Here is a 12,803-nt window from a genome sequence, read left to right as displayed (position 1 = left end):
TAAAATGAGCAAAACAAATGCATTAACCATAACTGATTTAAATTATAACACAGATGTGAAAACTTATTGTGATATATTATTACCTTTTTTTCTTTTTTTCAACTACTAAATGGTGGGCAACATCTAATATCTGTGAAATTAAAAGAACTGCGTTTTCTTCATAAACTAGATATTTTCAGCACTTTAATGTTTGTACTATAAAATGGCATTGGTTTAGTCAGACCCTATTGATAAACTACTTTTGGAAATTATGATAAACTATTTCAAGTATTCTGTTAATAGCAATATTGTAAGTTTTGTGCCACACTTTTTATCATAATTAAAATGTTAAAAAATTGACTTAAGAAAGGCGAACTGCCATTGAAGGTTTCAATCAAACCCTCTCTCTTAGGGTTTACAAGGAACTTTCAGTTTGGAACAAGATTTTCAAATCCCTTTTCTGGATCACATAGTTAGGTGGGTGTAAATTGCAGAACAGAGAAAGAAAAGTCTAACAGATTTAGTTGCTTCCCAGAATCTTGATGTATTGATACATTACTTCAACCTGAAGATCCAGCTCCACAGTCTTGATAAGAATCGAGCCTGAGTTATTTCATCCATGCTACCCCAACAGAGGGTCTGAAATTAACTTCTTGCAGAAGGCTTGAGATTCTTGAGGCTGGAATGAACTCACTGGTACTTATAAGACAATCGAGCTGTATCTTTCTCCAAAACTCCCATTGTGTGTCTCCTATGCCTAGGTTATTTTTCTTCTGTTTATTCCCTTGTTCCCTGCTGGAATTAGAGACCTTCCTTGACACCCAGTTTAACTGGAGATCTGACAACCTACCTAATCCTTGAACCATTTTACCCACAAGGAGATTTTTTTGAAATCATGGGTTTTGTCTTTCTCCCCGATGTACCTTTCTAATCAAAGTTATGAGGGTACAACCTACCATTATCAGCTTCGCCCAGGGTTGGCTTCTGGCCTGGCTCCATAACCAGAGCAGTTTCCTTAGATATGGATACCAACCCAACTTATGCTGCCTCTTCTGGAATTTGGAGTCTCGGACTACTAGTCTTCCGAATTGAGGTGCATCTCTAGATCCAGTTACTATCGAATCCCAATTTTGCGGGGTCTTAATTTTCTCTTCTCTTCCCGCTGGACTTGGTGAGCACCCAGCATATCCCATTACTGAGAACACTTAGATTATTAAGTTGAACTTAGAACGGTTTATTTTCTGGCAAGCTGCTGTGGTGGGCAGAGTAATACTTCCAGAGTGCCTGAGTTATAATGTTAGATCTTTGATTTGTTAGCTGTATAAACTTGTCAAGTAATTTAAACTCTGAGCAGCATTTTCCTCATATTTGGATAATAACCCCTAGACACTTTGTTTTGTAGGTTAAATGAAGTAGCATACTAAGTAGTCCTCTGTAGTCTCTAAAGCATTCGATGTTATCTTTTTTATTTAGCAAGGGTATAGTAGATGCCCACAACAGCATGAACACTACACTAGTGCTTACAACACAGAAACGAAGTAACATGGCACAGCCCCCAAATTTTGTAGTCTGGAGGCAAAGCTAAACGGTGGCAGTGTTGTTATCAATAACAGCAGTAGCGCTTCTGTAGTCACTGTGGGCCACTGCTTGACCTTTAGCCTCTTCAGGCAGAGTGTACAAACACCAACTGATCATTTTCAGTAGCACCGTCTTCAGGTAGAGAGTCCTTCAGCTCTAAGGAGTCTTGTGAAGGTAATAACATGATTTTTCTTAAAAGCTACTTGGTTTGAGTCATATATTGGACAAAATTCTGCATTGGTAATTTATACCAATGTGTCTTACATTTTCTTTAGCAGGCCTAATTAAACTGAGATAAGGAAGAAGCAAGAGAACAGCATAGAGTTTTCAAAGCCAGAAAAATTTTAGAAATGCAAATGCATTTTAAGTGTATTTAAACCTAATAGCTGGCTTCATATATAATGAGAGTTTTAGAATTTAGAAGTATGAGAATTTATATGTATATTTGAGTTTATATCTGTATGAATGTATATATATGAGTTTATATATATGAGTTTATTTATATATATGTACATATATATGCATATAACCCCAGAAATGTCTATACAGACAACACATATTTTTTTTCTTTCTCTTATATTCTGATGTCTTATTCCGAGTACTCTATGCCAACAGAATTGAAACAAGAAATTTACTTTGGAATCATATGTGATGAGAGAAAACTAGGTCTACTATTTGAAAGGCTTCCCGAAGGGGCTAGTGATTTAGCTACTCAATCTAAATTGTGGTGTTCGTAATGGTGTTTAATGGTAAGAAAGCAGTTGTGATTGTCACTTTCGTATGTTCTATGACTTTTGGTTGGAGATATACACTGCATTTTGGTGTCCTGGAAAGCTTCCTCCTGCAATTCTATCTAGGCTTTTGATACAGTGTAAGAAGGTCAGTCCCCAAGGGTATCATTGAGGGTTATGATACAGGCCTGAGTGTGATCAAAAACAGTATTTCGGAAGCCTGGAGGATTCCTTTTGAGGCTGTCTGCACTAAATGACTCTCCTATCTTCTCCCTTAGGTTCAATATGTCAACTCAGTTCTCTTGAGGAATAGCTGCATCCCTAGGGGAGCTCAGCATGTAAAAATAATGAATTGAAAACTTTAGAAAGTGTGTCTTATTGTTTTCTCCATAGCTCTGCCTTTTTCACTGCTGCACTTTCCATATTTTCAATTAACAATATTAGTAGCTACATATTGCAGACATTAATTATGCATGTTTTTATAGCCTGCATGATATATGGCAATTTAAAAAGACTTATGAACATTGAGTTACTAAATTACATACTAAGTTATATTTCTTGATGTTGTTTCCTTTATGTCCTCTTTTACCCCCTCCAGTACCCCAGCTTTTGTTCTTAGCTTGGCAAATCCCTTCTTGTCCTCAAGAATCATCTCTCCCAGGAACCCATTTTATTCCTTTCTTCCTACCATGTTTGGGTTGTATGGTCTTCCTCTGTGTTCCCAGAGCACCTCATCCACACTTACATCATCTATTCTTTTGTTTATTCATCACATAGTCTTGCCACAAACATATATTAAATGCTTATAGTGACCTAAAATATTCTGTGTTGAAATTACCTGCTTATAGTAGTCTCCCCCACTGTTTTATAAGCATCTTACATGTAGAGATCAGGTCTGATTTATCTTCTAATTCCCAGGTACCAAAACAATTCTAGAGACAGTAGATGCTTAATAAATGTTTGTTGTACTGAGTCACTGATAGAAGCTGTGGGGTACTCTTATCAGAGCTAATCTAATTACAAGGGTAAATGAGCCAGCGCACTGTGTGTTACTGTTAAATCATTTGATCATTATGATTCGCAAATATAATTATATTCAAAATTATCCTCGGTGCTTTCTCTGAATAGGAAGCATACTTACCATAGACAGCTAAAGCTGAAGAAGGTAGCAGCCTCCATGTAAAGCCTAATGTCAGAGATCTCAAACCTGCAGTTGTTGAGAAATACAATCCACAGAATATATTTTGCTTGACTGATAGACCCACACAGTATTTTAAAGGACATAAAAGTAGGCAGGTGTTATGCTTACATAAGCATACAAACAGCTCACCATGGGCAGCCTTACAGACTGCATATGCTAAAGGCACACTCCCTGCAGGTATTTGAGTTTGGGGCCTCTTCTATGTGGTTTGCAAAAGTGCTCCCACGTATAAAACCTGCTGCTTTGTCAGCACGTCTATCCAGTTGTGATGTAATTTACTCGTTTGGGCGATATTGGATTACCGAAACTAGGCTTTTGTGTCAATTTTACAAATCATTTCCCAGTTAACATCTCTTCAGGATAAAAGAGACAGTTCGATGGTAAAGTATCTCTCAGCAGTATATTCCATAAGCACACAGCTACACACGTTAGTGCTTATACGCGTACGTTGTGTGACGCTGGTTCTCACAACTTGTTACATTATACATTTCTCTCATAATCTTGTGTCGACTCCAAATCTCTAGTCACATCGGCAGAGGATCTTTTTAATCTCATAAATAAATCAACTTGTATGAAAAAACTTCTGTCAGTTCAAAAGATGAAGTAATATTTAGGTACACGGAAAAGGAATAAGGCATTCCGAGCAGAAGAGACCGCATGAACAAAGATTCAGAAGGGTAAAATGAACTATTTGGCTTATTAGCAAAGGATGTCTAAGGAGGCTAGAGAATTTGAAGTCCTATTAAAAAGAATGGTATGGTGAAGAGTTTGGACTTGGTTCTCTTGTATAGCCTTCTGAGTGTGTGTTTTAAATACTGCAAACAATTTCCATTTCAGAAAGAGAGATGACGACATTGTGGAAAGTAATTAAAGGAGGGTGAGACTGGGGTTAAGGAGACCAGTGAAAAGGAATTGCAATAATAGTAGCAGGAATTGATTTGCAGTAGTAGAGAGAATAGACTGAATTTGAGAGACCATTCCTTTGTAGATAAAATGGGAGGAAACATAAAGTATTTTTTTCAAAAGTCTATTTTGAAAGAAAACGTTTCAAGAGCTGGGGCCATCTCCTCACAAATGTCTGTAGAATTTTTTTTTTAGATAATTAGATTGGTATTTGGTTAGTTGAACGTACTGAAGTTAGTTTCCAGGTGGGTTAGACAACATTTAAATGTTTATATTTCTATCACTTAGTTTATTTAAAAAACAGATGATTCTCCCATTTTAAAGACTGGCATTCCTAAGAGAGGTTACATTTGGTTAAAATTATGTGAATTTGGGCCTCCCTGATGGTGCAGTGGTTAAGAATCCACCTGCCAATGCAGGGGACACGGGTTCGAGCCCTGGTCCAGGAGGATCCCACATGCCGTGGAGCAACTAAGCCCGTCCACCACAACTACTGAGCTTGTGCTCTAGAGCCCATGAGGCACAACTACTGAGCCTGCGTGCCACAACTACTGAAGCCCGCATGCCACAACTACTGAAGCCCTCGTGCCTAGAGCCCGAGCTCCGAAACAGGAGAGGCCACCGCATTGTGAAGCCTGTGCACTGCAACAAAGAGTAGCCCCTGCTCGCTGCAACTAGAGAAAGCCGCGCACAGCAACGAAGAACCAAAGCAACCAAAAATAAATAAATAAAGTAAATTTTTTTAAAAAAGCTTGCTCTAGTGTACAAAAAAAAAAAATTATGTGAATTCATTTCCTCAACAAATAGCATCTCCTTTGTGCTGAGTACAACTAGTTTTAGGCCTTAGGCATATAGCAATGATTAGGAAAATTTGCTTCCCTCATGCAGCCTATTTTTTTTTCATAAAGATTCTCATTATTAACTATTAATGTGCTTTCTTGGGTTTTTAATTAATATTTTAATTTTTATAGAGTGTAAGTAAAGAATATCACTGCAGTGCTGCCTGAATGCTGGGGCAACACCAAGAAAAACTACATAATTCAAAACTGTTTCAACTCACTCTCAAGAGTGATTGTGAATGAATGACAAAAAGCCCAAAGTCCAGGTAATTAAGAAGGAAATGTGAAAACCCTATACCCTGCAACATTATGCAAATTGAGTTATGGATATTTTAATTAATCATCCTGAGCTTGACTAATTTAAATCTTATCCTGTCTTTAGGAAACTGCTCAGAATCTCCTTATGACTGTCTATCTTAATAAAAAGTTGTTTTCCTAAGGGAAAGTTATAATAAATAACTAAGCCAATTCACATTGTTTGGAGAATAATGGTGTATGTGCTCCCTGTGAACACAGAAGAACAATTTAACATGAGAATTATAGTGATGATTCAACTCTTTTTTCTACCTGTTCTTTGTTTGGTGACCTTATTAGTTGTCTGTATGTGAATGCATTATTTCATAACCTTCTGTGTACTAAGTTTCGGATTGTCTTTTAATTAGCATTTTAATTGCTCATCAAAGTAATTGAAGACAGAGTGGGAAAATGGAGCATTTGCTAATCCCTTTGGTACCAGTCAATGCTAAGTTTTCCCAAGGTCAAGTGCCTTCCAGCGGTACTAATAGAAACTTGCATTGCTTTGAGCTCCCTGGCACATGATATGACAATGCAGGGACTGGCATCTTTAAGAGTAAGAGATTATTCTTCTTTCTTTCTTCCCGAGTCCTTGGTTTAGTAAAAAAAAAAGTAGGAGTTGATCACTTTACAATGAAGAGATGAGAAGCAAATAGATATTCTCTCTGTGATCCAGGTTAGGTCAGATTAGAATAGATGTTTGCTACCTTTGTTGAGATGTGAACTTGTTGGATCAATGCTGGGCTGTTTGTGAGCAAGAGAGAGAAATTTGACATGATTTGCTTACTTTTTAAATATAATACTGAGTGCCTTCTATGTTGCAAACATTGGGCTGACAGCAAGCTAGGCGTAAGTTCTAATTATAAAAAGTAAAGAGTAATAATTTTTCTAATTTTATAGACCACACTACCGCCATCCCACAAAGTGGTGTATAAATGAAGGGAAGATACATCTACAAATGGATCCTAGGAGGAAGGACAGTGTAGTGCAGAGGCCAAGTGCCTGGTGTGAATGCCAGGTTTGCCACCTACTTGCTATGTCATCTTTCTGCGCCTCATTGAAGTTGCTGGGAAAAAGGGATGTCTCAGAAGACCATCGGGAGGATTAAGTAAATTTATACTTGTAAATGGTTTAGAGTCATCGTTAAAACATTTCAGCAATAGACAGTAAGTCCCCTACATACAAACCTTGAAGTTGCGAACTTTCAAAGGTGCACACGTGTGTTCACATGGCCAGTCACGTAAGTTAGTTCACGTGTCTGGTGTACATTGTCTCATGCATGCATCCTCTACAAGTGGTTGTGCTTTTGTGTACTTTTACTGTACAGTACTGTATAGAGTACGGTAGTACAGTATCTTTATTTCAAGCCCAGGATGTCTGGAAGCAAGTGTAAAAGCAATGGTGATGTAGCTGGTACTGCTAAGAAAAGCTAAGTGCCAAGAAAGGGCAAAGAGAGACAAGAGGAAGAAGTAACTGAAGAACCGAAGAGATTTACAATGCAGGAAATGGCAAGAGGACTTTCTTTATTTGAGGAGGCACTGTTAGTTTTTGAGGCACAGGACCCAAATGTAGAACAGTACACGAAGGTTGCAGCAGCTGTTCAGAATGCAATCCAGTGCTACTGTGTCATATATGACAAGAAAAAAAGAGTTACTACCCAGATCTAGAGTTACTACTCTAGATCATTTTTTCTAGAGGGTAGGTAGAATTGAATCCAGCTAGGAACCAGAACCTGTGGTTGGTTTCACTCGGCGTCAGGCGTGAGTGAAATTGCAGCTTGCCCTCCGTCTCCTGTTGCTGACGATCCCTCAGCTCTACCATCTCCCACCTCCTCTCCGTCCTCCAGTCAGTAACTCTACTTGCCTGTTCACTCGATGCCAGCCCCTGTATGCCAGCTGTTGTACTGGACTACTGTACTTCGCAAGATAGTATACAGTAAGATTAAACATGTTTTCTTTATTTTTTGTGTGAAAAGTATTATAAACCTTTTACAGTACAGTACTGTAGAGCTGATTGTGCTAGTTGGGTACCTAGGCTAACTCTGTGGGACTTAGGAACAAATTGGACTTATGAATGTACTCTCGGAATGGAATTCATTTGTATATAGGGGACTTACTGTGTTTTATTTTATTATTTTGACAATGAACACAAGATTAATCCAGTTTGGTGCCCACAGTATGAAGACCAAGGTTTCATGACGAAATTGATGTTGCTGTTAAAAAGTGAACATACTTTTCTCAGGCCTGAAAATATGATCCAGGTCATTCTTGCAGATTGTATCTGCTTAACTAGTCCTTCACCAGGATGTGTAAATGTTTCTATCTCATTCATATACCTGTGCTTGCCTTCTGGCTAACATCGTATACCTTTACACAGAGCTTTAAAAAAGCCAGTATGCCAGTACCCAGACTTAGATAGTAAATAAATTAAGGCATAGTTTGGCTCTCAGGAAGGACTATTTACTTTATCAAAGATGGATGATGAGGAAGGTGATCACAAACAAAAATAGAAGAATTAAGGAATTGATCCAAACCCAACTGAAAAAAAAATTGCTTGTCCAATTATAATTATGTCAGTTCAAGTCAAGCACCTTACAAACTGACAGAGGATAACTGATGAATGGCCAGTAAGTTTGGCTTGAACAGCAGGTCTGGTTTGGGGGCAAAAGGATAGCTATCCCTGAATTTATTTTTTAATTTCAATTTTTCTTTCTGCTGTTCAAGCCATCAATCTCCTATCCCTAAATACGACCCTAAAAATAAGTACAGTATTTTTCAATGTGGACAATTAACAGTCTCTCAAACCTGTGTTGTGAGACTTAAAACATTTTTAGAAAATTTTACTATTTTTTTTTTAAATTTATGACATGCAGTCTGAATTAAGTCTGCCTACTATGCAAACACAGTTTTAAAATATTCTCCTGGCTCTCTTTTCCAACCCCATTACTGTTCTTAAGCTCCTTATGTCTAGAATTTCTGGAGTTGCTCTGTTTAGAATGTTACTCTGTTGAGTTGATAAAATACCGATAGAGATGTTTTCCCAGCATTTACCATTTCATTATTTTATCTTCATTTTAGTTTTTCAACTTTTATAATTTAAAGATATCACCCTTTATCCCACTTAGTTCTTTTACCTTGGATGTGATTTTATGTGATATCACTGCCCTTCTTTCTTATTTTGTTCATGTTTCCTTCAGGTCCTCACTTGTCCTTGTATGGTTAATTTTAATATATCACATTGTTTGGAGTCTCATATAAACTGCACATAGTTAGATACTGGTTTGACCAATACGGTAATCTTTAACGATAGGCGAGTTTGCCCTTTTTTAAATTTGTTGATATAATTAATATGTTTAGTTTTATATCTGTCAGTTTTTAAATTTCCATTTGCAAGGTCAGTAAAAAGCAGAACAGGGACTTGACATTGTGTCTCCTACTGTTCAGAATGGTTTTCTCTCTGTCTCTTTCTCTTCCATTTATATTATCTTTCAAAAAATCAAAATGCATTTTAAGTTTTATATAGTTATACTGTAGAGTAAGGATATATGACTTTGGAGTCACCAATTTCCGCATCTGGATTTTTACCCACAGACATGGGAGTCACGGTAATTCCTGAGATAAAGTGCACTGGTGCTAACCCCTGACCCAAAGAGAAGTCAGTTTTCCACGCTTTCTGTAGTTTATCATTTTTCCACTCTGACAAAAGGCTACAGTTCTCATTTTCAGGCATAGCTTCTAAAATGTGTTTTCCTAGGTCACCAAGTTGATGATGGGGAGAGTTGCATTTCTGTTTTTAAAGTCACAATAGAAAATCTATTCAGTTGCTTCGCTAATGTCATCTCCTCCCAACCTTTGAAATGTCCATTATTTCAGACCCAAACCAGACCAGTGCGACCATTGACAAGTTATACACATGTACAAAACACATTTTGTCCTCTGATGGAAAGAGGATGTGTACTGTTATACCTGGGGTTTCTCTTTTCTTGGTACTGACAAAAGGCCTAATGACCTGATACAGATCTAATTCATATAATGATGTACCACCTGTGACCTGACAAGTGCTCTGAAATACAGTACATAGAGCATCACAGACCTCGTAGTGCCCACAACAGTTCATCTAACTAACTCAGAGTTCTGTGTAGAGGGCGATTGTCCTTGCTTACCTGTGACCCAGGTACTTCCAGGGCACTTGATTAAAGATTTACTCAGATTAAAGGTTTAATTTACTGTAAGGGTAACAGCCTAAGACTCTCAGCATCTAATGTCAAACAGTGTTCTCTCAACAGTAGTCTATGTATCCTACTTGTATATACATCTCTATATTTTATGTATATTCAGAAAGGGGAATTGCTTTCAGTTGAGTTATGTATATACTAATAAAATTCTAAGCTCATAAAAGAAAAGTTAGCACAAGTGCTCAGGAAGGCATTCCTGTGGAGAGGTAAGATAACATATGGTGAATAGTGATTCAGTCAACATGGATTATCTAAGTACATATGATGTACCCAGCACTGTACTAGCACCATGGAGATATAAAAAAGAAAAAAAAGTTGATTTTCTTTCAAATTTTTCAGTGGAAAATATTGATGGAAGTAAGCCTTTCTGAGTGAATACAAGAAACTTCTGTTTAAAAGATTCTGTGTTTAGGATGTGGTTATGAGTTTGTCATAGAATTCATTACATAGAGAGGACATGGCACCTTCTTGCGTGTAGAAGGGTGTGGGAAGGGGATCTTTTCTGAAAGAATACTCATTCCTGATGTGACACACCTAGAAACAAATTCTGTTTCTTAGGCAGAGAGCAAGGACTTTAAGGAACAGCCCTTGGTATACACAATATGGAAATCTTTGTTTCTTTATCTGAAAGAAACTAATGTTATCATGATGTCTAAGCAGGAGCTCCTGCAGGCTGTTTCTGGAGATAGAATATCTGGAGTGATGGTTATAGGATAGATTTGAGTTATAGGATAGATAACTTGAGATTTTTGTGTATCAACCTTTTATCAACCAACTCTCAAAAAGTATTAAAACCTTATATTCCCTTAGGGTTTGGTTAAGTCTTTGAAATATTCCACTCTGCCTCAGCAATGTTAAAGGAGTCTAGGGTAGGATTTTGTTTGCTTTTCTTTTTACTTACATTATCACTGCAGAGACAAAGAGCATTCTAGAACCAGAATGGAGGTGGCCATAATATTTGAAGTAAGAGAAGCTCTAGGGTCAGGCTTTCCTCATTTTTTTGGAGAATTTTCTTCCCAGGAGTACAAGCTGGAGATTATGAATTAAATTTTCTTAATCAGATACACACATATACACACACTCACAAACACACAATAGGGGGCAAAACAAAATGAGTCTGGTCCTCACCGCTCATGACTTATTCTGAGGGACACATGGTAAATAAATAAGCCAACAGATACAATTTATATCATTGTAAATTGAAATGATGCTACAAAGGAAAAGGTCAGAGAACAATGCAAATCAGCCTAATTGAGGGGATCAAGGAATTATTTTCAGAGAAAATGACATTTCAGCTGAGCCTTGACAGATGAGTAGAATTTTAACCGGGCAGAGAGATAGAGGAAAGAATGTTCCTGAAAGAGAAAACAACCCGTGTGAAGCATCTGAGGTAGGAAATCTGGCCTGCATTTGAATAGCTGAGGAAGCCCCATGGCCGGGCCATGCTCTCTCCTAGCTTTGGGTAGTTGCTGGCAGTCCTTGGCATTCCTTGACCAACATCTGCGTAACTCCATCTTTGCCTGTCTTCCCTCTGTGTGTCTGTCTCTGTGTCTCTTCTCTTCTTATAAGGACACCAGTCATATTGGAATAAGGTCCTGCTCTGCTCCAGGATGACCTAACCTTCATTTGCACCTTAATTACATTTACAAAGACTGTTTCCAGGTACCAAGGGATTAGTGCTTCAGCGTATGTTTTGGGGAGCACAGTTCAACCCACAGCCGTAGGGTCTGTAAACTCTGCTGAGGAGTGATTGTTTTGTTCACTGAGAAACCATTAGAATGGTTTAAGCAGAGGATTAGCATGATCTGACTTATTGTCTACTGTATAATTCCACTTATAGGCCATGTTAGAAAGGGCAAAAGTATAGGGGCAAAAATCAGTCTGCTAGTTGCCAGGGGTTAGGGAGATCAACCACAAAGGGGCCATAGATGATTTGGGGGATGGATGGAAATACTTGATATCTTGACTGTAATATAATTATGTAAACATCTATGGATGTGTACGCCTGAAATGGGAAAATTTTACCGTACATAAATGATACTCAACATTAAACAAGCAGTGAGAATGGACTCATATCGGACTCTTCTCTGGTGGTCTAGTTGAGACAAAGTTGTTGCTTAGATTAGGGTGGTCATAAACTCTCTTGTTGTTCTACTTCACTGCTGTGCAGAGTCTGCTTGGAATCAGTTATTAATTTGTCAGCTCCTTACCATTCTGGCAGCTTGCTGAAAAGAGCTTTTAGTGACAAGAGAAGTGAAGGAAGAGGCTCAGAACCTGGGGCACCTGCCAGAGGAGGGCCTGAGTAGAGGTCCGTGGGCCTTGATGTCAACAGAAGACAGGAATTACACAGCTTTCCCAAGGGTTGTTACTCAGAATAATTAAGGAGAAGGAAAACACAGATGCCTAAGAAGGAAAGTAGAGAGCTGAATGGAGTGGCTCACTGTCCCATGTGAGTTGAAGGTCAGTCTGTTGGGATGTGTTGAGGAGAAACCAGAGGCCGGGGGGATTAGGAATACTCTCCCACCCCAAAGAGGTCGCCAAGGCTTAGCTGCAGAAACTTGCTCTCCCTCAGCTCTGCTTTGCAGTTTAAATTCCCCAAGAAAGACTTTAGTGCCGATCTAGAAGTGTTCCATTGACAATAAGAAGAAACTTGCAAAAACAAGGTGCTCTGGAAAAAGTGAATATATGTATTTTTTTTCTTTAACAGTCACTTTTTTCTTTTTTTGCGGTTCGTGGGCCTCTCACTGTTGTGGCGTCTCCCGTTGCGGAGCACAGGTTACGGACGCGCAGGCTCAGCGGCCGTGGCTCACGGGCCCAGCTGCTCCGCGGCATGTGGGATCTTCCCGGACTGGGGCACGAACCCGTGTCCCCTGCATCGGCAGGCGGACTCTCAACCACGGCGCCACCAGGGAAGCCCTTGACAGTCACTTTTTTTTTTTTTAAATATATTTATTTGTTTATTTATTTATTTTGTCTGCTCCAGATCTTCATTGCGGTGCACAGGATCTTTACTTGCAGCATGTGGATTTCTTTTTTTTTTTTTT

This window comes from Neophocaena asiaeorientalis, unplaced genomic scaffold, assembly GCF_003031525.2.
Source record: "Neophocaena asiaeorientalis asiaeorientalis breed wild unplaced genomic scaffold, Neophocaena_asiaeorientalis_V1.1 scaffold250, whole genome shotgun sequence".
Lineage (NCBI taxonomy): Eukaryota > Metazoa > Chordata > Mammalia > Artiodactyla > Phocoenidae > Neophocaena > Neophocaena asiaeorientalis.
The sequence above is the reverse complement of the archived record's forward strand: the minus strand, read 5'-3'. Positions refer to the sequence as shown.